This window comes from Aricia agestis, chromosome 13, assembly GCF_905147365.1.
Source record: "Aricia agestis chromosome 13, ilAriAges1.1, whole genome shotgun sequence".
Taxonomy (NCBI): domain Eukaryota; kingdom Metazoa; phylum Arthropoda; class Insecta; order Lepidoptera; family Lycaenidae; genus Aricia; species Aricia agestis.
Genome location: NC_056418.1, coordinates 5,311,024 through 5,337,083, shown reverse-complemented (window position 1 = coordinate 5,337,083; position 26,060 = coordinate 5,311,024). Strand labels below are relative to the sequence as shown.

At 34.7% G+C, this 26,060-nt stretch overlaps 1 protein-coding gene across 5 annotated transcripts in view; it reads left to right on the top strand.

The window, feature by feature from the left end:
- The window catches only part of LOC121732989 (protein alan shepard), a 195,740-nt gene that overhangs the window by 154,364 nt on the left and 15,316 nt on the right, over positions 1 to 26,060 (top strand). The gene's annotated exons all lie outside the window — the stretch shown is intronic.

The following is a 26,060-nucleotide window of genomic DNA, read 5'->3' as shown; positions in this document are numbered from 1 at the left end:
ACTGTTTAAAAATCTAGATAAGGCTACTTTTAGTCTCACACTGACCGCACGCGCAACGTTGGCGCTGATGACCTGAGATGTATGCAGTAACGCGGCGGATTTTTTGCGCGTCGTGTGCGTTACTGCATATTATAATTGCTTAAGTTCTGTTTCCACAGACTAAAAGTGCGTCACGGATAGTCTGTCGTCTGCGCTTCGTCTTACTAGTGATAATCCTACCGACTGCGCTAAAACAGTTACAGTACTAGCTCTGTGCTTCTGAAGAATAAAGAACAATTATGATCTGACTTAATACTACATTATAATATTATGCTTCTACATTATAATATTATGCTTCTACATTAGAAGATAATGCTTCTACATTATAATTTAAAACCGTCGATACTAAATGGGTCTTCGCATGACATGTTCCTCAAACTTTTACGTACCATTATAGACTAACACGGAAAATCTTTAAACAAGCCATTGTGTGGCCAAAGTGGTTCATTAAAAGTTTGAGCGTTTGTCATATTCGACCTCTGGGACGGAGTTATGCAAACATTAATTAATTTTAGAGTTTGACACGATTCCATCAATTGCTCAGCATTAAACATAAGCAGGATTAATGGTTGGAGCTGAATCTGCACAATTTTAATGCACAAGTTTAGTTCGCGCTAATGAACTGTTACACAAAGGACCCTTAATTTTGGCCGCGATTTACTTTCGATTCTCATGGTTTTGATGTAAGCTGTATTAAGGAGTAACTCGATTATTCAATACAATTTATAACTATAAATATAATATTGATAGGAAACGGACTGGATCAAAAAAGAACAAAACTGTATTAAAATATGAGAATTATTTTAAGCAGACTTTGGCTCACCACATTGTACCACAACTGTAGCGTTTTGCCACTTGTCTAGGGGGGCTGTATCGACAACGGTGTCTAACCACGAAAACCCATTGACATGATCTCAGAGAGCACGAGGGACATGAAATTTAATATGAGGATAAGGGCAAGTGCTTCGTCTATTAACTACAACAATTACAGGTAATTCTGTTATTATTGTAGTTAATAGACTAAGCTGTTCCAATTCCCTTTAAGTTCCCATTTGCTTAAAGGTGGAAAATCTAAACTGTAAGCTTATTCAATAACATGCAAAATTGACAAACAGACATAACAACTTAGATCGCGTGAGGAAAACAGTAACAGATGATTTCACAAGGTTTATTACTATGAACACCTACTCTAAAGAGCATGCAGTGGTGAAAACGACTCGAGAATCACGATAACATTTCTCGTGCGCGTTTACAAACTCGCTTTTAAATGTTTAAAGGCCATTATAATCCAGTGGATGTTCATAGTAAGGGACCAAGTGGGGACTTTTAGTAAACCTTTCGACCGCGGAAAAACGAGACACACTAGGGTAAATGACTAGTACATTGGACAGTACTAGTCATTGGACAGAGCATAAAAACACAATATTTATTAAGGTTGCTTTAAAAACTGCCTTTTTTTAAGTAATAGAATGCCTGATTTTTAAGAAAAACAAGTAGTTTTTAAAGCAACGTTAATAAATATAGTGTTTTTGTGCTCTGTCCAATGACTAGTACTGTCCAATCACTAATCATGTTCACCCTAGCTTATCTATTGTTATCGCGGCCGGATGTGGCCGCTTGGGGCTTCATGAATTAACTAAACGACGACGACCAAATACCAAATGCGTATGCAGCATGATAAGAAAGAAGAATGCAGCAATAACTAGCTACTCTATTAAAGTTTTAAGAGGGTCACGAAACCTATGTAGAAATAAAAGACACATGACAATACCTAGATTTCGGTCATTTTGGAGGTCCATTGTGAGCTCACTCTTGTATCGAGCATTCCCTTACATTAAAATATTTACGTTTACTTTCAACCGTTTTTAATCCTCGATCGTGGAAAAACCAGACACAATAGCTTATCTATTGTTATCGCGGCCGCATGTGGCCGCTTGGGAGATGAAGCAATATTTTACCTTACTGCGCTTGAAAGTTACACATATTAATATCATACATGTACCTTTATATGACTTGGCACTCTAAGGACTAGGGCTAGAGAGTCCGACTTAAACTTTTTAGTGGCTTCAGAGGCTTTCGTTTGCTTTAGAAAATATGGTTAGGTTATAAGGAAGCTAAATTTGACAATACCTTTCTTATTTCTTTAAGCCTATTAAGCTGTTACGTAGCTTTTATCGCGGGCTTAGCGCAATAAATTCCATAACGAAGAAAACCTAACCACCCCAACACCGGTCGGGACAACAGTGCCGGTGCTTATTTCTGAATATAAATAAAGTAATTAGTATAATTTAAGATTTAAGACGAATTATTATCGCCAAGTGCGTACAACCATTCACACCCAATGCTTGTCGGAAGCGGGTGATATATGGACGTGATTTTTACTTCACTTCATAAGGTATCACGAAGCGAACAAGTCACGGAAGATTCTCCAAGATCTTTGCGAACTTTTTAATCCTGTTTATTCCAATTTTCGACTTGAATAAAGTTTATCTTTAAAACATTCACAAAACTTAAAGGTATTATCGGTTTTAACTTTTAACAATAGGATTGTTGACAGGGTATTCTATCCACTATAAAACCAGCGGGGCTAAAATGGTCACATTTAGCAATTCCTCTCAATCAATTCAGCAAATGAATTGTCAAAACTGTCAAACTGACAAATGTCAAATTGTCAGTTTGACAGTTTTGACAAAAATATAGAAATGAATTGCAAGCAGAGTTGCATTTTGCGAGTTTGGAAAAATGAATCATATTATGATTCATATCATGATTCTTCAAAGCGACCATTTTAGCCCCGCAGATCTTTAGACTCGCACTTGCCGTTCAATTCGGAGGCAAAAGAAATCCAAAATTCGTATGTCTGTTGGTTACCTCATTACCCTCGAAGCGCCTTTAATAATTTCAATCAAATTTAATATTTTATTGGAATATGAGCCGAAAAGCAATGCTCTAACAAAAACCAGAATAAAAACTTGAGGTTCGATTTTTAAACAGAGGTTATTAGGGGGGGCTACTCCGTAAGCAATCGCAATAAAGTGCGATCGTAAATGTTTCCAGAAGCAATCGGCTATCTCCATATTCCTTTGTCGAGAATAAAATCGGTGTAAACATACGAATAAATGTTATTACATCATTTCCCTTGTGTTAGCATAATGGGTCGATAGGTCGTGTACATGTACATAATATAGGCCATATTTATACTGGACCGCTTGAACCGCCTCACGCACACATAAGAGTGATTTCAGATAACTTCATAGAGCTTATCAATGCCGCAGGCTTCACGATAGACCGCCTGAAGAGGCGCACAGTGCACACACACACACATGAGCATTTAAATATTTTAAACTATTAGAGCAAAACTGCAATTGCACACGCAGTCGTCTGTGTATCTTGTATACATGTGCGACTAATCAAGGATACGTCTAAGTTGCTCTATATACTGTATATTATATTAGTGTTGTGTGTACGTGCTAGAGTCTGACGAATGCAAATAAGGTATCGGAAACTAACAAAAGCAATATTTCAGTGTCACAACATTCTCTATTATTCACTGATCCAATTTTGGAAAGAGTTTTGTGGCTCACAAATTCAGTAACCAAAGTTTTAGGAGTTTTTTTTTTTTTTTTGTCAAGCGAAGATTTATTTTGTTAGAATATCTATATGGAGCGAATAATCAAATGTGAAATGAGATTAGTTTTTATTCAAACTAATCTCATACATATATAGACTTGTAATAATTATCGTTTGATTTGTACGCTGGATATTACTAAAGAGTTTCGACTTCAGAAAATCGTAACATAAAACGCGATTAAAACCTGTAAGCCTCGTATTTTAGGAATCCTTTTGGAAAAAAACAATCTAAATCTTTACAAACATTAATTATTATTACCAGCAAGCGATGAACAAAAACCAATTTGCTTACTAAGCCGCCGAGTTACCAATTATAGAATTGGATCCGACATTGTAGCGGATCCTTTCATCGGGCGAACAACAACATTAACCAGATGTCATGTCCCCCCCTCCTTCCCGGGGGTGTGGAACCCTCTAGAATCTCGTAAAAGGAATTTCTCGCGTCCTTATCGCTGAAATAAAATGTACCGTCAGCTCACACGTGTTTTATTACGAGACGTCGCTCCACGGCATTTATCTTTTAGTCCTTTTAAACTATTTTCGCTGTATCTGTTACTTGAAAGTGCTTTAGAGTTTGGACGATACAGTAGGTTGTGCTAAAGAATATCAAAGATGAAAACGCGGTGTTAAGAAAAGTTAGCATACTCGGACTCGAATGTAAACTCCATTCGAGTTCGAGATTCAAAACGAGTTCCAATTGAATTTCTGTTCGAGTTCGAGTTTAAGATCGAGTTCAAGAAGGCAAAATTGAAGTCATAACATTATGTGATCTTTAGAATACAAAAGCTAAACTTGAATCTAAAGAGGAAATTTTGAATTCAAATTTGGAACCCAAATCTAGAAAAGATTGGCCACAAATCGAAAACTTATGTTCGAATTTCGAAGGATAAGACAAATAGCAGAAACGATAAGAAAATCCATGTATTGAATTAGAATAAAGAATTCTTCAATTGAATCATGCAGAGTATTATTCTTATTCTATTTCTTATATATGCAGGTCTCTTGTGGACAAGCATAATTTTTAAAACAATAACTTACTACTTCATTCGTACTCCCAGTTTTTATTAAACTTATAATTATTTTAAAGAACAAAAAACTACGTATATTAAATCATCTATTAAAGTAGACTAAGTAATTTATCCGAAACATTTATAAAAAGTTTCCGAGGCAAAAAGTTTGTTAGTAGCTGAGGGCGGGATGGAATTACGACCAGCGTATACAAATTAACATAAAAAGGTTTTTAGACACAATTTTAATTTTATTTCCTTAATTTTAAAGTATTTTATGACCTTTAACTTTAAAAATAAAATATAAGTACGCAGAATTCAATAAAACTTTAAATACGTAAAGTTTTCATTAAGTATGCAATTTATTTTTATGATTTGCACTGAAAGCAAAACTCTATCTATAAAACAATTTTACAGCTTAAGCATAACGATAGTTTTGTTTAAATCCTGTAAAATCGTGCATTACATATTTATGTATAATGTCTTCTAAACGTTGTTTAATGTAAGACTGGGATTTTATGTTTGTTTTTATTTGCCCTCGCCTCTTGGCGCTAAGCAACCGTTTCAGTAATACAGCTTTATTTTAAACCCATTTTTAAGATGCGGTGCTCATTTTGTTTATATGGCGCTTATTCTATTTTAAATTTGTTTTTTAAAGAAAACGGGCGATGCAACTATCGAACGAATTGTTTTTTTCAAATGCTTGACTTTAGAACAATACAAGGATCTTAAGCCACTTGAGCCTTGTAGAGCTATAAATGTAGCCTTGTAGAACAAAAAATAGAACCTTAAAGCGTAAAGAATATTTTTATCCAGATCTCCATCCAGTGTTGCCATATATACAGATTTCTCCGTATTTATACAGATTTTTGGTGAGTATACATCAGATATTTATACAGAATTACAGATTTTTTACAAAAAGATTAATTTTGTAAAAATTCAACAACGAAACAGGCTAAAATACAGACACCCTTGAAGGTCTTTTGCATACAAAGTAACTGACTGGTGCAAAACCATGCTATAATCTAGAGGTTGATGAGCAGTTGCTGTCAAAATTTAATAAAAAAAATTACAAATGAAAATAATATCTTATTACTATGTTTTTTTTAAATCTTATTTTATTATGTTAAGGGCCTGTTTCACCACTTCCTGATAAGTGCCGGATACCTTGACAGATAAAGTATGAAGAATCTGACAAAAAGTTGTGGATAGCCTATCCGGTGCTTTATCAGTAAGAAGTGAAACAGGCCCTTAAAGTGTTTAAAAATGTTTTCTATTAGATTTTTATTTTTTATTTAAAATTTAAAAAGTTACCAATATATGTAGATATATTTTTATTTAATAAACGATTATCAAATATCACCCACATCAATACGTATCCCTTTTTTCATAAAAAAGCGTAGATAATGATTAATAGGTAATTTTTTTGTTGACTTTAATACAGATTTTATACAGATTTTAGCAGTTCCCACTACAGATAAAAGGTTGAAACCATCTGGCAATACTGTCTCCATCACACTACAGATATTATAGAATGTTCTATTCGGCTTCACTTCTTGATTTTTTATCACCCTACAAAATAACTCTATCTTATTTACAAAAAAACTCTTACTAATAAAAAAAAAACTTAACCTATTACATAAAAATATGTGTTCCATATTACAGCGGATACCGCACCGTTTCCGTCTCACTTAATAGAAACCATATAGCGTCAATCGATGTTTGAATTTTACTCAACAATTCCTTTTATAATGAGTATTCGATTACTTAACCTACTTTTAACAATAATTAACTGTCGGATACGACGTTCCTAACTTGATTTAGGAGTAGTAATTTATTTAGTACGTATGGGTACGTAAATTAATGACAGCTATACGTCAGTTGTCAAATCTGTCACATTACTACCCCCATGGCGGCCATGTTTTTTTTGTTATGTCCGTGTTTGTGTGATTGATTTTAAACTGCCGGGGCATGGATATATGGCCCAAGCTTCTAATAAAAGGATGTTGTCAACCAAAAAATTACTTTTAAAGAGTATTTTGGCATTCATAAATAATTTTATTTAGGGCCTGTTTCACCACTTCCTGATAAGTGCCGGATAGGCTATTCACAACTTATCTCACAGATGTTCCATACTCTATCATTCAAGTTAAGTTGTGGATAGCCTAACCGGCACTTATCAGGAAGTGGTGTAACAGGTCCTTATACTGGGGAGCTCACCACGATAAAAGTGATGACTGATGACTGATGATATTTAGCAAGATTGAGGCCTTGTGGCAGCAGCTATTGTAATATTTCAGAGTATAAATGAATCGTACAGTATATACCTGCCAACATTTATTGACATTTGTTAGTAAAAGGTCACACAAATGCTGACTAGGTAGTGATGTCGAAAATAATACTGGGTACCTATTAAATACCTTAGACTTAAGAGTGTCAGAGTTCTTCCTAGAAATAATATTACCTTTAAATAGATTAAGCATCTGGTGAACTTAAAAATATAATATATTTGGTAAAATCTTATCAAAAACTGGTCAAGGCTGGACCAGTGCAGACTATACTTCCAAACTATTATTATCATTCATTCATAACTGTATCTGTTGTTTGCTTTTAAATTGTATGCTTTTAAAAAGCTTTGTTTTGCTAGTAAATTGTATGGAATCCACGGTGGCCATTGAGGCCCTATCCTAATATTGCAGGCGTATGAGAATTAGACACAACTGACAAAGGTTATACAATTTCAGAATACAACTGTCCATTCGTTATTTTAGATAGAAAATCTTTGAATTTAACCCTAACATCGTTTGAATTAAGGCTCTCCGCTCTGTCTGGGGTAAAATATCAAAACGGACTGTACAGTCGAATTGTTTCTAGATATTCGCTAAATGCATTTCGCACTGCCTCATTTGAATTTTAAATGATCAGAGCATATGGGCGTACGTTACCCACTTATATGCAAAATGTGTCTGCAATACAGAATATACTAATAAATATTACCTACAGTCTGTCAAAAAAGTAATGAAATTAAAAAGTGGCAACATTGTAGTGTCGTCCCTTTCAAATCAATCTAAGAAAAAAGGGATGACACTACGATGTTGCCACTTTTCAATTTCATTACTTTTTTGACAGACTGTACATATTTAGACAGATATTAACGAAGAAACAGGGTATTTTAATGAATTTTTTTAAAGAAGCTAGATCATAAATCTCTTGGCCTACCGTTTAAAATATATTTTCAATAATAATTAAGTTCGCAGTAAAAAGTAACACCAGTATAGCTTACTAAATGTATTTAAAGAAATAAAAAATAAAGGAGTAATATCGTCTCCATTCCATCCAATGTTCTCAAAGTAGGGGCGCATCCACGGATTTTCACATGAAAATGCCATTATAAAGTGCAGTTTTGAGGTCGCAATATATTCAAGCTGGAAGCTGTTCTTAGTCAACGATCAATCGATAATGCAATATATTTCACTTTGAGACTCAAGTGTTCGGCTCTGCCAAAATCTTTATCTCAAAATGCCGCAGTAATAGTTGAAAAATGTTCCTATATAACCGTAGTATACAACCATTATACGAGTTTGCATTAATAACCGTATTAATGCAAACTCGTATAATGGTTATTTAGGAACATTTTGCTTTTTATCTCTAAATTAAATTGTAAAAGTAGTCATTCCCTACAGGGATATTTATGATTGATTAATCATTTAATAATCTTTTTCTATTGCACTAAATTCTTTGTACGACTACTGTACAACCCTTTCTATTTCTATAGGTGTTCTTGCATAATATTTTAGAATTTGAATCCTATATCTTAGTCTTGTTTCTTTTTTCTACGTTTCTGTCTTTGTCTAAACTAGTAAAAACCGGATCATAGATCTTTCAGTTCCTATAATTCAATGTTAACAAAATGATAAAAAAAGATATGTTTCCTCCTTATTATAATTGGTCCTGTCAAATGCTGATTCATTCCAGGGGCAACCTCTTAAGTTTATTGACTCTATTATAGTTTATTTTTGTAACAAACAATCCGTTTACGATTATTGTTCCTCCGAAATGACCTTTACAACAATTACTTAAGGATCACTTGGAGGGTAAGAAAAGTCGGAACGCAGCTTAAGGCCACATGTGCTTCCCCCGTGTATAAATAAACAAATCTTGCTGATATCTGTCATCCGAGGAATCGGATTTATATCTGCCAGCGGAAGGTGAAGGACCTAGCCCCCTAATACCGAAATAGATTTTGGGTAATGCTTAAGTTAAGGTTTTAATGAAAGGGAAGGTGTCGCAAAGTTCGCTGGGCTTTTATCGGAGTTTCGTTTGGAGTTGAGATTAACATATTGGGTGATGACCGTACGCTTATTGCACCGCTAGGACAAGCCCGTTTTCAAAATTCTAGTTTATGATTTGTTGCTCATGGATAGAGGGATATCTAATTAGTTTATTTTTAATTTTTGTGTCATTTCTGATAAATTATTTTTGAGTAAATCTAAATTTTGCACATACTTAGTTGATTTTTTTAAATTAAAAATTTGGCATAAGACCAGCTGACAAAAATGTAACTTTACAATAACAATGGCAAATTGATTTAGCAGAGAGACATCGTTGATAATATAAATTGTGATTAAGGAATTAATAAAAACAGTTCTTGTATTGGTATTACCAATTTCTTTTTTTATTGTTGTTGATGTTACTTGTTCTTGACTTAATTTTTTTATCAAACTCTACTCTTTATTTTAAATAAATGGTAGGTAGTAATACAAATATTCATGAAGATATTAAGAAGAAATAATATAAACCTTCGCACATAAAATAGTGGAATGGAATGCCTTTTTTCACACACCCTTTACAATTTATCTTTATCATTTATACGGCACTATGATATTCTCATTGTGGTAACCGAAATAATATATTTCCCAGGGTTTAGTCCGGGTCAAACGCAAGGGTTTTTGTGGATATCGAGTATTTTTGTTGGATTATGATAATAGTGGCCTGTGCCAGATGTTGATATTTAAATGTGGCTCACTAATGTTCCTTTTTTGAATCCCGGACCCTCAGTTTTTTTTACGTAACGCCTTTTAACGCCCAACGTTTTTTAGAGAAGCTTTCTTTTTAAATTATCTATGGTTGACATAAATTTATTATTGACAAAGATTATCTTTGAGTGGTAAGCATTATAGGACGTGGTTTGGAGGCATTTTGGAGGAATACTTACAAATTTAAGGTAAGTATGTTTTCTAGATCCGAATCTAATTTAAGCCCTTTGGGTCCAAACACGGACGTAAAAATTTTTTACGTCCGTGGGTCCAAACATAAAAATTAAGATATCCATGACATATATTACATCAAACTGTCAAAAATGGAGCCTTTGTAGCCGCAGTTTATAGTTCTCCAAGGCTTTAAATGAATGTAGACGGGGCGCTGCATGCTGGTAAAGGAGAACTGTCAAACACATGTCAAAAATGACGTTTTTGTATGATAGAAGCCTTAGTTCCTTTTCACGCCACGTTCATATAAAGCCTTGTCGAACTGTAGAGCCCTTTTGAGTCTTGACATGTATGAAATGTGACATTAACAATAATGGCTTAACTTTTACTTTAAAACTGTCTATGCCTTTCATCACGTATAAGTAGGTATTTGCCATAATTTTATACGTGATGAAATTTGGCATCAGTTTTATCCAATAACTACCATTTTAATAAAAAAGGTATGTAGGTAAAGGTCTACCAGAATCTGATGGAAAATTTTGACGGCAGATTTTCAAAAAATATCCTTGATCATTGGATATAAATTTTTATATTTGCATGTTTTACACACAGAATAAGCCGCTATAAGGAAAAAAAGGGATTAAAATGTTTAATTCCAATTACCACGGCATTGCTAGAGATTGCAATTTAATTTCTCACTTTTTGCCATCAGATTCTGGTAGACCTATAATAACGCAACGTTGTAAAAAATTAGATGACAGTCAAAGACTGAAGACTCTGCGTAAAATTGATAATAAGCAAGAGCATTAATATTGTGTGATGTTTCTCAACAAATAGAAGCAATCTAAAATTAAATTCCGTCTACAAATCTGTCTAATCATTTATATTGACTTTGTCTATGGCTGTTATTGCTCACAAACGGAAAGTAATAAACTAGAAAAGCAGATTCACTGATACCCTGATTGAATAAACGATAAAACAAATGGAGCGAACAATTTAAATAGATTGTATGGGATTTATGTTTAGTCAGATCTGTGTTCGTCCCCTGTAATAAAATAAACGTATCTAATTGGAAATTTGTTTTGTATGGAGTTTTTAATATTTAAGTTCATTTTAAACTTTTTTGTTTTTAATCTGTATTTTTGAAAAAAAACTTTAAAAAAATTCGTAAGTCGTAGCAAATAAAGTAGATAGTAGATATTATGTTACCGTTAGAATGCAGAATACGTTAACGTGCACATTACCTAGGTAATCTGCAGATTCCCGGATACCATCCGTTAAAGTGTGAGATTTTTAAATTAAGAAAAACTTATATTTGCACTTTACCTAGTTAGTTTGCATTCCCTTCCTTCGTAAAAGTCCTAAAAACTTTGAAGCTTGTGAACCAGCTGGCTTCTCACGGCGTGTGATAACACAAGCCGCGCCGCGCCGAGCCAGCTATTACGAGCGAGCACGAGCCACAGGCGAGCACGAGCCACCCCTTCTCACGGCGCGTTATATCACAAGCCGCGCCACGCTGACAAACATTCAAGTAAAATTAAACTTTTTTAACACGATAATAGATATCATTTTGCTTTAAGTCACTACGTTAAATAAGTAAATTTTAATGAAATGCAACTTTATTCACTAGGCAACTAGGTTGCATTTCAATCTATGCCGCTAATTTTATTATATTAAGTTTAATTCCTTTATTTTGATAACAGATGCCGCTGCTTGGCGGCTACATCGCGCTATAGCTAGCACGAAGATTTTTATTATAGGTGCACTCATTCTTGGTGTTGTAGAATTATCACGCCAGAGGGATTTAATATCCTAAGATCCGACCGTACAATCCTGCATGAATCGTTTTTTTCGATCAAATATATTTTAATCGGATCGGGACGCGCCTGCACGAGCCGCGCCGCGCCACCCCTTCACACGGCGCGTGGCTCGAGCGGGCGCGGCGCGGCTCGTGGTAGCACGCGCCGTGAGAACGCAACCACGCCACCACTTCCTTAGGGCGCGTGGCTCGAGCTGGCGCGTGATATTAAACGCGCCTGCTCGAGCCAGCCCGAGCCACTGCTTCACACGGCGCGTGGCTCGAGCGGGCGCGGCGCGGCTTGCGATAACACGCGCCGTAAGAAGGCACCATCAAGACTGATGTTGTTTTGATTGTTTTTTTTTTCTAGTTGATACGATTGTTATATTTTATTAGTGGAGTAACATTTCACTTAAAATTTAATAATTTATTCCTTTGTTTATGTCCAAAAAATTACTAATAATATTAAATAATTCTCTACATGTAAATAATATATTTTATTCAAACAAGAACTTGTTTTATATAATTTAATGAGAATAGAATAAACTTTTTGCACCTTTACTGACTCACCCAGATAATCTGCAGATTACCTTGTTAATCTGCAGTCTAACTGGTTTACGCACATTAAGGGCCGAACCACACAGGAATGGCAGCGCAGCGGTGAGCATTTTCAGTGCCATTCCGGTGTGAATCGGCCTTAACGGTAACGGATACCTGAGTATAGAATTTTCTGATTCGATTCATATCATTCATCTCTTTCATATTATGATTCTATGTATATTCTATAATATCAATTATCATCCTATCAGCACATTGGTATTTGATTCTAACTTCTAAGTTTCGAGAGACAAAATGTGATTAATTTATCTTTTCGCTAATTTCGTCCTAAACGGCAAACAGCTGACATGTCAATCAATCGCTTTGGGGTCTAAACATAAATATCACGGGCGAACGCTATTTAAAATGGATGAAATCAACGCAGATGTTTTTTTTTCGAGCGAACTGTCAGCAGCATCTATTAGTGTGGATGCGTGTAAGCCATGTGGCGACGCGCGTGGCACGCACGCGCTGGCCTATCGAGCCGGGACGGGGGACCAACTGTTGAGCGCCCCTCAGTGTTGCCAACTCCTAGAAGTTAAAGTCCCTAGACTCAAAATTGGCTTATATTGAGCCTAGGGACTTTAACTTCTAGGAGTTAGCAACACTGTATATTTATTAAATTACTGTCTGGAAGGTGCCATAAGTCAATGGCACTGTGAAGTATTAGGTAGAGAGGGAGGTAAAATAAACTAAGAAATCTTGATTAATAATTAGATTAATATTAAAATACGTATCGGCGTAATAGCTTACAATTTGAAACATCTAACTTTTATAAAATAATTTTATCGATAAAGTTTCTAATTCGCTATAAGACTTGAGCAAAAGTCGTCACTTCTAGGGAAAGAGTTTCTTAGTTGGCAACACTGGCGCCCCTGTCCGCCCCCGCTCGCCCCGCCCCCCGTGCGTCCCGCCCCCGCGTGACGTCACACTCGCCCCGTCATCGCACTCAATGGAAAACACCACACAATATTTATCTTTATTTATTACTTCTATTCTGTCATTTATAATCTCCCCCTGCGCTGGGCCGAAGTGGTCCTCAACCTTTTATGTTATTACCGAGATTTCTACGCCTTGACGCACCTTTTTTATTTGTAATGGGAAACATTAGGCTTTTAGTAATTACCTACTTATCATCAATATGAAAATACACATGATCAAAAAGTAGATACATTTCTATCAAACCGTCTAGTCTGTCGCAAAAACCAAAATAAACCTCGTAAAGACAGTGTACACAACAAAGTAATAATTCCATCCACAGTCTGTACAAGAACATTTGCGGGTTGTAAACTGTAAAGCATAAATTAGTCTGTTCTTAGTCCCTATAAACGGCGATAAAACACTAGGGCCAAGGGCTCTTGTAGTTCCCTCGCGCCCTGTCACCCTACCGCAAATCGCTGCCCCCGCCGAATAAAATCGTAATCAAAAAATCTAAATTTTACAGGAAGAAATAAAAACGGTTTTTGGCTCATAACTTTTTAACAGGTTCACACAGGAAAATTATTTTTATACCAAAAGAAAACTAATTTTTTTTTTGCGATATCTTAATGTTTTTAAAAAATATAATGATGTTTCTTACTGATATTATAAGTCAAAAAGTATAATACCGAAATTTAAATAAAAAATTTGTCCGTAACACATCAATACGATATTATTCGGGTAAGTTGTCGACAACGAACTACACAGTAATAGTTGAATGCGATCCTATTGGCTGTCTTACAGATATGTTTACTGGCTCTGTAATCGACTGTTACCATTATATTCGACGCTAAGAGTAAGTCACATGTTAATCGTAAAATATATTAACTTTATTATTCCATGGCAAGCGAAACATACTTTATATATGTAAAAATATAATACAGAATTTAAAAAACATAAAATATATTGTAATAATTAACTGGATTCTTAAATAAAACCATTTTTTATTTTTATTTTAAAGGTATTTTAATAATATTATAACAAAAGGTAAGTATATAAAATTTTACAGTAAAATAATAATCAGTTATACTTTTTTTATACCTCCGAAGCCTCATATAGGTCTAATTCATCGAGATCGTCTAACTGTGTCTGTTCCGAATTTCTACAACAGACAAGTGAGTTGTAAAAAGCGTGATAATGTTTAGGAATGTGTTGATTAGCACATAGACCAAGTAAATCATCATACAGAGGCTTAGGCAGGGGCAAAGGCGATAAAGATGTGTCAAGTCTGTATCTAAGTTTGTAGGTGCCAAATTTTTTGGGCGCCGCCCACGTTTTGATTTGTTGCCGTCAGAATTAGTATCTAAGTCAATGTATTCCTCATTAAAATTATATTTCAATTGCAACACATGAGGTCTTTCTTGAGACACCTTTATTTCCTTTACTTTCGACGATGAAATCTTTTTACCCTGTGTATCTTTAAGCCAGTTTTTATTGACAATGAGGCGTTTTAAATCAAAAAAGTTATTTTGCTCCATTTCTTTTACAATATATTTCTCGCCTTTACCTTTGCATTTTGTATTATGCTGTAGACTTGGTCTGGGGTGTACAAAACTTTATTTTTCATTGCACGTTCAACACACGAGTGCATACTGTCACCCTCACTCTGACTATGGCCGGTCTCAAAAAAACGATGGGTTATACATACCAGTCCGTAAGTTTTTAAAGCATAAAGATACATCGCAAAAAGAAATCGATTTTTATTCTGCCACTGCACAGCCGTCAAAATAGAAAGATATATTTTTTATGCCTTTTTGTGATTCCTCTTGTATGAATTGTAGTAAACAGCTACCGATTTCATTTGATCCTCTTTTGGCAACAGAAAGATGCCAGACATAGCAATAGCCTGACTTATTAAGTGAGTTAAAAATGGCAAAGTTATATATGGGGTACTTTCGCTTATAATGAAAAATACCCACCTCAGATTGAGGAACGCTGAGTTCTTTTTCCAAATCGAAAACGGCAACGGTGGTTCTAGTGGGATCAACCGAAGCTTTTTCCTCCCTTTTAATTTCGCGAACTTTGTCCTTACGTTCCCGATGTTTCCTATAACTGTCTTCTAAAGATACCTTTTCTGTATCTGTAGCTTGATCGTACTGGGAGCAAATTGAACACAAATCCTTTTTTGGTTTAAAAAAGGAATAATTGTATTCCGTATTAAAAATAGACTCATGCTGCCGGTTAGAAGCAAAATGCTCCTGTGCATAATTTTGATTTGAGAACCTATACATTTTTGAAATATTAAGGTTCTCTGATAAATACAGACGTGATGACTCCTTCCTAACATAGTGTGATTCTACTACAGGAAATAGATTAATATGTTTCATAATAATTTCCTTTGTAGTGCTATCAATTTAATGGGGCCTATTTAAATGTTTTCCTCTATTATATATCACGCTTTCATCCTTTTTTATTTTTTAGACAGTATTTTTTTATTCATTTTTTTAGACAGTATTATATATAACCATTATTACTTTTAGAACATAAAATCGCAATATATAATTACTAAAAATATGAAATGTACTTTTTACCCGAATAATATGGTAATGTCCTGACTGACATCTGTTTTTAGCCGCCTTTTGTTTTTTGGTCCCGGAATAAGATCGCGATATCAGTTTGCCATATTAGTTTGGTCATTCAGAAATTAGTAATATGTTATTGTTATAGTGTTCGTCGTAAAGTTTGTTGCTTATGCGTAGGCGAATAATACTTGTATGTTTATTACAAAATATCTATCTCAAAAACTATCAGTCCGACCGCTATGAAAAAAATTCACGAGGTGGAATTGGCCTTCAAAAGCAATAATCCGTTATAAAAGCACTTCTATAGTAATAGTAGATTACGATACTATTCGGTGGGGACGGCGAAATGTCGACTTCATAATGAACAGTGTTCTGTGTTTAGTTGCCCTTTTTATTCATTGAAATTGACATTTATTCCTTTTTCAACTTATAATAAAATTTATTTTAATTATCCTAGTTCTAAAAATAATTATGAAAAATTATAGCCTTGGCAGGCTAGATTACTTACCTGAAATGTACTGATCAAATATTTAAGATATAGGTTGTCATAAGTCTTGACTTAAAAGCTACGGTTTGTTAAAATATTCGATTGACCTAATAATTTATTGTACATTTCTAAAAATCGGAAAAGTGTAATTCATCAAAACCCCAGCCTTCCCTTAAATAACTTGAAAGCATTTCGAATATGGCATTGTCAAAGAAATGGTAGGTATTCATTAGCGAACAATTTTTCTTTTTTTATCATGGAGGCTGACATCTTTGTGTCGTATAAATATTATTTGCCGTAGGCTCTATATAAAAATCTGTTATTTAACATGCGTTTCATATACTTAATAGTTATTCTGACAAGCAGATTAGTGTGTTAAACATGATGCTACAGTTAATATCTTATAATTAAGTTATCCACTTGCCTACATTGGACCTAAATATTTGCCCTGTACGTATTAGTTTATAATATTAACAGCCCCGGATCTTCAATTTTTTTAGGCGGGGCAAAAACTGAAAAATGCCGCCCTGCCTACCTACTTGTTTATTTTCACTTTTATCATCCATATAATTTCAGCTACCAATATATAGGATATAATATATTATATAATATTATATTTAAAAACGAGCAGGAGCCGGGCGCGTATTTTAAACTAAGCCTACGCGCCTCGCGAATAATAAATCGACGGGTCCCAAGAACAAAATCTTATGGAAAAATAAGACGAAATGTATTTTATTGCGTTTTTGGATTCTACATACTAAAAACTATATGGCACCATATTTTTTTTTATTTTATATCCTTTTATTTATTGGAATAATCAATCGAACAATATCTTATTAGAAATATATACCCACGAACAAACATGTAATGACATGTAGGCGCTTGTTCTATGCAACTCGCACCGAGCGCGCAGCGACGCAACGTCATATACGATATTGTTCTTTAAAAATATAAATAAGTCCATCAGTAACTTATAAATAAATTAATGTAAAACCTATTTTACTTTTATATTCATAGACTATACAATGAGACTGTTATTAGACATATTTATTTTCTAGCTTATTATTTTAACATAAGTCGCTGTTCGGTAAAAAACAATTTCAAGTCATTTATCGCTTGAGCAGATACGATTTTGTTCTACAAATTATTAATAAAAAAATTAGTCGTATATAAATAAACAATTTTGTTCTCTGAAAACTTTTTTAACATGCGTGTTTGTTTCACACAAAAGTATTTTATTCAATATTTTTTTGAATAAAATAGTACCATTTTTTGTAAGTAATAAGATTTTAGTTACATATACTACCATAACATATACCTTCTTATTTGCTTTCTGTTAGAAACTGGATGTCAACGCTACACCAACATCAGCTCGCTGGAGCCGAGAATATTGGCCGATATGACAGAAGTTTGGCATGATATTTTTGATGAAAATAATGAAAATGATAGATTGAGGGAGAAATCAGATTCTCATAATATCCATAACCCAGATACCTATTATGATACCTGCGATCAAATTACTTCACCACCTATGTATTAGCCACCAGCACCGCTTAGCGCCTACAGATGAAGTATTTACTCCATTGAACATTGAGGTAACTCACCAGCAATATAATATATTATTATATTATTGAAGAGTTTGAAGAACCTGCAATTTCTACAACACCATCATCATCACATAATGGTATTAGGTCTACCACATATTCCCACCACTGCAACTCCTGTGTCGCCAGGATCAACAGTAGTAACCACGAAAACTCTTTGATATGATCTCAGGGGTGCCCGAGGGACAAGCTAAATCTGTCTTGGGACCCGCAACGAAATTAATCAGAAGAAAGGTAGGAGGAGTAGGAGATAAGGCCCATCACACATTCACATAACATGGTATTATAGCTACACTTATACCTTCCCCAGTTAATATACACAAAAAATGGAAAGATATTTTTTGTGCCGATCATAGTGGTTGAATTGATTCAGTCGAATCCCTAAATAATAGCACATCAAACTTAACGCCTGAAACTGCCCCGAAGCGAAAGTCAAAGAAACGTTTGGTACGTCGACAAGACTGGTTGAACGCGAAACGAAAAACCCGGAAAATCTTGGAAAGAGTTACGTTTCAAGAAGAGGTCGATTTGTTAGTGACAAAATGATGGGAAAACCGTGTAGTTGTAAGTATAAGACGTGTGGAGACAAAATTCAGATAGAAGAACAAAGACTTGAATATTTTAATCGATTTTGGAAGCTAGGAAATAGAGACTGCAGTACCTGTATCAGAAAATGCTTATTCGTCACTATTAAAGCTAACAAAAATAAAGATTTAATAAGTATGTGCGATTCTGGCGTCATAAATTCAAACAATGCAATGCCAAATACATACATTTTGTGAGTTAATCACTGAGTTAGTAACGAAACGGCGGAGTGAGTAACGGAAAGTCTCACTAGCATACAAAAGTGAGACTTTCCGTTACTCATTCCGCCGTTTCGTTACAATGAACGATACAGAATCGGCCAGCTGGTAGATAATTCGAATAAAAACTGATTTGATTTAAATTTAGGCATATCATGGTCACCATAGAAACGATTTCTTTACGGAAGAATAGACAAAGTGACAGTTAGACAATGGAAAATTGGAAATCCGCCATTTTTCGATAAAATCTATCAGTATGTCGATTCTTTTCCATGTCTACTGTTGTTATGCTAAGTGAGAAAAAGAGTAAAATTTATTTTTGTTAAATATTTAGCTCACTATTTTTTTTTTAATTACTTTTTCTATAGGTGCCCTTACCAAAATAAATACAACTTATTATTACTTACACGTTTTTATAATAATTACTACTGAAATAGAACCTTTGTAACATACACATTTGACATTGGTGTTAATTCAAAAACAAGATTAAAAACTACTTTTTAATATTATTTTTGAGATAAAAATGTTCTGAATTTATTTATTTAATTAAAGTTTTGATAATTACATTGTTATTTTGAATATCAATTCGAACATTAGGGCTTAATTTTCTTTTAAGACATGAAACCGAAACATCAATTCCCTAAAACAAAGTCTTAAATAAAGATATATACTAGATTGTTCCAAAGAACAACGTCGTATATTAACATATGCACTAGATAGTTCCGGAAAACAAAACCTTATTGTATTATAAGAATTCATTTTATTCGAAAATAACAATTTAAATCTATAAAAAAATATGACAATAAAGGAATTAAGCTCTTCAATAGCTTTTGCAAATTTTTTTCTCAAAAAATGTGTATTTGCTTCAACAATTTATAATTATATTTACACAGAACTTGAAAACCTCATACCGTAAACCAATATTTTCATACATACGATTTTGTTCTTGGGACCCGTCGAAATGTTCGTGCAGCATGACTCTCTCCGCGCTCAGGGTGAAGTTGATATGGCCATGAAATTGCTGTACTTGTCCTATTATATATACCGTGGTCAAAGTTAAAGAAATGATGAGTTGTCCGATGGTCCGTGAAGTGTCAATTTGGCCGCCCCCTGAATTTGCCGCCCGGGGCATAGGCCCCGGCTTGCCCCCCCCCCCCCTAGATCCGGGGCTGAATATTAAATCCATTAAATATTTATTCCTTAATATTGACGCGTAGAAACCAAAATTCTATTTTTAAAATATCATCTTAAACTCCGGGCCCGCAAAGTTTATAAATTAGAATCTCATTTTTCTTCCGCCCCAATACTCTGACGTCAAAGTTGGGAACTTCTGGAAGTGATGATTAGGCTGTCTTCCAAACGTCACGCCTTTCTGTTGTTACTTGTTACACCGACGGTTGCTGACACCTGAGAAAATGGCGTACTTCGTCTACAACTTGGGAACGATAATACCTATAAAATAATGTTTAACGGCCGTCCCCAATATTTGATCTATCTCTGGTTTTGCTCGATAGATATAGGAATAGCTCACAATTGACATAAAATATATATCTCTAATGTCTAATGTGAGTTATTCCTATCCTACGAATAATAAAAACTAGGGAAAAGTAACTCCGTCAAAAAACATGCTCCACAATACTTGTCAAAAAAGTGTACCTTAGGTACACATTTCAATACATTTGCAATATTTAGGTGACCTTGAGCGGTACTAGGCTGACGTTACATGAGATATCAAAAGGAACCAAATTTAAAACGGTAGTATGGGAGTTACGATTCCTTAGTTTTTATTATTCGTAGTTCCTATCTCTAGTAGGGCCAAACCAGAGATAGATCAAATATTGGGAACCGCCGTTAGACGATAAGAGGAAATAAAAAGATATCGAATCTTGGAGCAATTAAATTACTTTTATTTCTGCAGATATGTTAGCGAAATATGAACCTATGATTTTGCCCACCAAATAATTAAAGTTGACATTTCAAACAAAATCTGGCTTAATTTTTTCGTCAGATAAAATGTATCTCACGGCTGAAAAATCAGCCCGCACTTTTACAACCTAACTAAGAAGCACATAAAAAAGGTTTATTTTTCTTTTCAACCTCACATATCAGCCAACAAAAAAGGTTAAAACAGAAGCAATATAGATGATACTGATTGATACTCCAAGTTGAACGTGCAAACGCTAAGTTATTGAGTTGTCTAGACTTAAGTTTAACAAGTTTATATCTTGTTAGCAAACCGAATTGTATTATCGAACATACAATAAAGTGTTTGCGAATTATACCATTTGGGAGAAATTAACATAATTTGTAATTTGTATATACAAATACAACAAATTTCGTTTCTAGATGGCTTAAAATCTTAGTAGTTAATATCTTTAATTAATATATAATATTAATTAAAGATATTAACTACTTTAAGATTTTAAGCCATCCAAACGATAATAATCAGGGTGTGTTAGATTCCCTATATGTCTTCTTTAAATCTTACTATTAGGGGCACGTAGTGAATAGTTATAATGCATTACTACTCTTAACTTTATGCTTTTCCCTGGCATACTAGTCTTGCATGCTACATACCAAGTTAAACAGGGCAAAACTTTAGGTTTCTGAAACATCATCCTACCTACCTAGAATGGCTACCTACTCCACTCCACTACATAATATTAACATGCACGAACACTCTTACAATACATCCACACTAGAGCAACTCATAAGCCTATGTGTTCTCCGCAACTTGAACAGTTTCCACTATCAAGTTACTGGAGTATAGCAGCTAGTACATTGAGCGCTATTAAGTTCGCTTACATCATAATTTATTATTAATATGTAGGTACAGTATTACAATACATTCATCTACACTAGAGCAATTCATAAGCCTATCTCCGCAACTCCAACAGTTTCCACTATCAAGTTACTGGAGGATAGCAGCTAGCACATTAAGACCTATTAAGTTCGCTTACATGTTATTGTGTGTGTCGGCGACACCGCATTTTATGGGTTTAATATGTTAACTGAATGCAAATGTCTCCGACGGTACATACGTCTGAGATAATGGCGAATAACTAACCATGTTTACTACTTAGTTTCCTAATACAAGTGATTAGTTTTTATTGCAGACTTGCTCATCAATGCTGGAAGCGTGTAAATGAACTTTGTAACATTGTGTAGAAGGATATTATGTGTATTACATAATTATCAGGTTTTAGGTTACTATTTTAGCACTAGTCTAGATAGAACTAGATGGCCTAAAATGTAGGTTGGCAAATTACAATGATTGTATGTGGCTTGCTGCAGCTATTTAGCGCGACCAATATTTGCTGCGGGGACTGTGATTTGTTATTCTGTATGTACCCACGAGGCTAGTAGTGTGGAAAATTGTGTAGGTGAATATCCAAACCCGGCAAGTCACACCCATACTCGAAACTGAACTCTTGTCGATTTTATTGAATTTTGTGAGAAAAATGGAACAACGCAGTATACACAAATTAGTGTGGTGAATCCTGAAAGAGCAAAGAAGATGTCTGTGTCAAAAGTTAAAAAGAAAAATGCCAAGAATAAATTAAAAAAAAACATATTTCTCTCATTTGCCAAGTTTCGCTTATGGTGGACATACCGGGATTTGATATTTGCCTACACAATTAGCTTTACATTGGTATTTGGCATTAAGCCTATTTAATATTAAAGACAACAAATGAAGCCTAAGCCGCATTGGGCCTTTTTGGCATGCAAAATTATAAACTCGAATAAGAAATCCATAAAATTCGTAAGATGAAGAGAAAAGACGGTGTTAGGACCCTTTTCATCTACCGCAAGGCGAAAATGTATGCCTGCCCTGCAGTTTTGTTTTTCTTTTCTGCCGACACTCTTGGAGTGCAACCGTTACTATTTTTTATCGGCTTTCACTGTGTGTGCATGAAACTTGTACTTACTTCCATAAAAATTTAAAGAGAGAAAGAATGTAGGCCGCTAAACTTTTATAGCGGTTGACTACACTTGTCTTGCCGAATTCAGCGCTACTTTTAATGGTACTCAAATAACGGTAGTCCTAGGGTACAGATTAGTATAAAACGCTTTATAATAAGTAGGCATAGGTGGGGGGGGTCAATGAACTGATTTACAATGTAAATGATATTACCGGAATAAGTGAGCTTCCTGCGATGCAGGTAACTGTTTGCCCGTAACAGTGTAATACACTACATACCGCTTCTTCTGACGTGTACAGTCGCAAACAGACGGTGAAATAAATGGCGAAATACTTCGATTGATATTTATATTGATACTAGCTGTCCCGGCAAACGTTTCCTAGCCATATAAAGTATTTCGCCCGTATTATTTTGTTGAAGTGACTAAATAAGTATGTCACCATGGCAACGTCCATCGCTATCCCGTCGCACAAACAATGGTCGCCGTCAGTCTCGAGTTGTAATAATTTACTATTATTTATTCAACAAATGCACTTATCAATATAAAAAGTACCCAGTAGCCGATTCTCAGACCCACTGAATATGCATATAAAATTTGGTTAAAATCAGTAAAGCCGTTTCGGAGAAGTACGCGGCGTAACATTGTGACACGAGAATTTTATATATTAGATCTAGACTGCTATTGGGACAATTTTGATAACATTTGGGACAGGTACACAGTAGATCGTGAGGAAGGATAGGGAATACTTTTTATTGGTGCGAAAGTGAATATTGCAGGATATAACTTTAGTACGTACAAAATCACAGGCTACGCTAGCTGATTATAATAATATTAAGGAACGTAATATTTTAAAGTAGATAGTGAGTGAAATTCTGTGTAAGGGCTCTCGGGCTCATTAAAACCACAAGATGCCACCTCCGTTTCTTACTGATTCGCCGGATCCACCTAGAATGACTGACACAACCTGATATTTTTTCAACACCAATTCATGAACGATTGATTAGAATTCACGCTATAAAAACGAATCGACACGTTTTGCGTCAAACTTCGAACCACTACTGTGTGAATAAAACAACATTCGAAAAGCCAACTTTTCACTGGAACCTAATTCACACGTCACTGTCACTAGTGACTCTAGTGAGTTTTATCGACGAGTGTACGTCAATAGTCGATTAAGGGCGCGTGCTCGGAATTGGCATGCGTTCATTACCCTCCACCCCCCACCCCGCCAAATAACTAATGGTGAGCCTGCCACGGAACACGCGGGTGAGCGACTTTTGAGATGACTTGTGTTCCATTTTTGAAATAAGCTTTTGACAAAACCGCTGCAAAAACACTATTTGGCTATCTACTTCATGTTTCACTTTCATAGAATCCCCAAGGTATAAATAGTAAATAGTAGAACTTGTCGCCACGGTAGTTAAGAGGGAATTATATTTAAGAAAAGTATTTGAAGAATATTGTATCTATAAACTGAGAGACTCAACTTTTCCTACAAAAACGTCGTTGATTGTGCGAATACGAGTACCTAAGCATAAAATGTGTTTGTGGTTGGAAACACCTTAAGTTAAATATAATATCTTAAGATTGAGACACTTAATCTATACTTACTTATAATAAAATCGTAGATGTAAAATTTTTGTACATTGAAAATAAACTTGAAAAAACAAGTCAGGGGCATATTAGAAGAGTAGTAGAATACATTTTAACTGTTTTTGAAATTTTTGTTTCTATGTCTGTTTGTCTGTTTGTACAGGCTAATCTCTGAATCCGCTCGACTGATTTCAGTGAAATTTGGCATGATGATATCTTACATCCCTGGTCAACATCTCAGATACTTTTTTTTTAACCGACTTTCAAAAAAGGAGGAGTTAATGTTTACTTTGCTGTTTGTGGTCAGATTTTCAAAATCCTTTTTTTGTTGTATACTTAGATTGCCCAAATTTGATACCATGTTTACAATAAAATCGGCCAAGTGCGAGTTGGACTTGCGCACGAAGGGTTCCGTACCGTTATACAGAAAAAATAGGCCAAAAGTTGTGTTTTTGTATGGGAGCCCCCTTTAAATTTTAATTATATTCTAATTTTATTATTAATTATTACAGTCCAAATATAATTAAGGATTCTGTGAAAATTTCAAGCGCCTGCCTGTTGTCATTATTGATATCGAGCAAAAAAGGCCAAAAAAATCATGTTTTTGTATGGGAGCACCCCTTAAATATTGATTTTATTTTGTTTTCAGTGTTTGTTGTTATAGCGGAAACAGATATACACAATCTGAAGAAAAATCGGAACTCTAGCTATAACGGTTCTTGAGATACAGCCTGGAGACAGACAGACGGACAGACAACGAAGTCTTAGTAATAGGGTCCCGTTTTTACCCTTTGGGCACGGAACCCTAAAAACGGTGACTTGATAAGTAATGGAATTGAAGAAACTCCTCGAAATTTACAACGACAACCAAAGTGATTACCAATTCTAGCAAAGGTCGATCTTTAAAACTTTTCCTAATATTCGTAAACGATTATCCAAACCCTGGATGGATATTGACCACTGCGTATCTGAATTCGTTACCGGCCATGGACATTTTAAAGTCAAACTTTACAGATCTAAATTACTAGCATCGGTCGAGCACATAGGTAGAAATGGTAGAATATGTACGACCGAAGGCAGTATGTTTGAATAAACCTCTCATCATGTTCTCTGGAAGAGTTTTTTCTGCCAAGACGAAAGAACTACAATCATCTACAATGCTAGACAACCTACAGTGTAAATCTGATGTCGCATACGATATCCAAATAAAATAGTCGTAGATGGGTGTTCAATTTTCTAAATCTCGATTTTAATAACATACATTCACGCGGACGAAGTTACGGGCAACAGCTAGTGTAGATATAATTTTAATGAGCACCACATAACCACTAATACGATAGATAATATTCTAATATAGATTATGTTAGGTTAGTAAAGCTTGTACGTGTACTTACCGCTAAAACAAACGTTTTGTCGCGTATTTCCTGGCCCGACCCTATCGCGTCTCAGCGAAGCAGTTATTTTCAATGAACTCTCTCAACCCGTATCGGAGGAATTTCGTAAACGCTCGTATCCATACGCTTAAGATTATTACAATTTACCTGGCGCTAGTGATGGGGAATAATTAAATTGTGCGAACGATTATATTTGTTACGTGAGCGTATATTAGGGTTAACGTTTATAGTATACTTGATATTATATTTAACGTAGATTATTTTAGCATGCTTTCTTTCAATTAATTTCATGTAAGTAGTTAAGATTTAACTGTAATTTTTTTTCAAATGTTTACTAGATACATTTGAAAAAAAAATGGTGAATGAGCGTCTAGGGTTCTAATTTTGTTGTTATGTAGATTTTATTCAACTTTCAATTCTTTAAAAACAAAATATATTTTTGCTATAGGTATTTTCGGTTCACGTACTGTAAAAAAA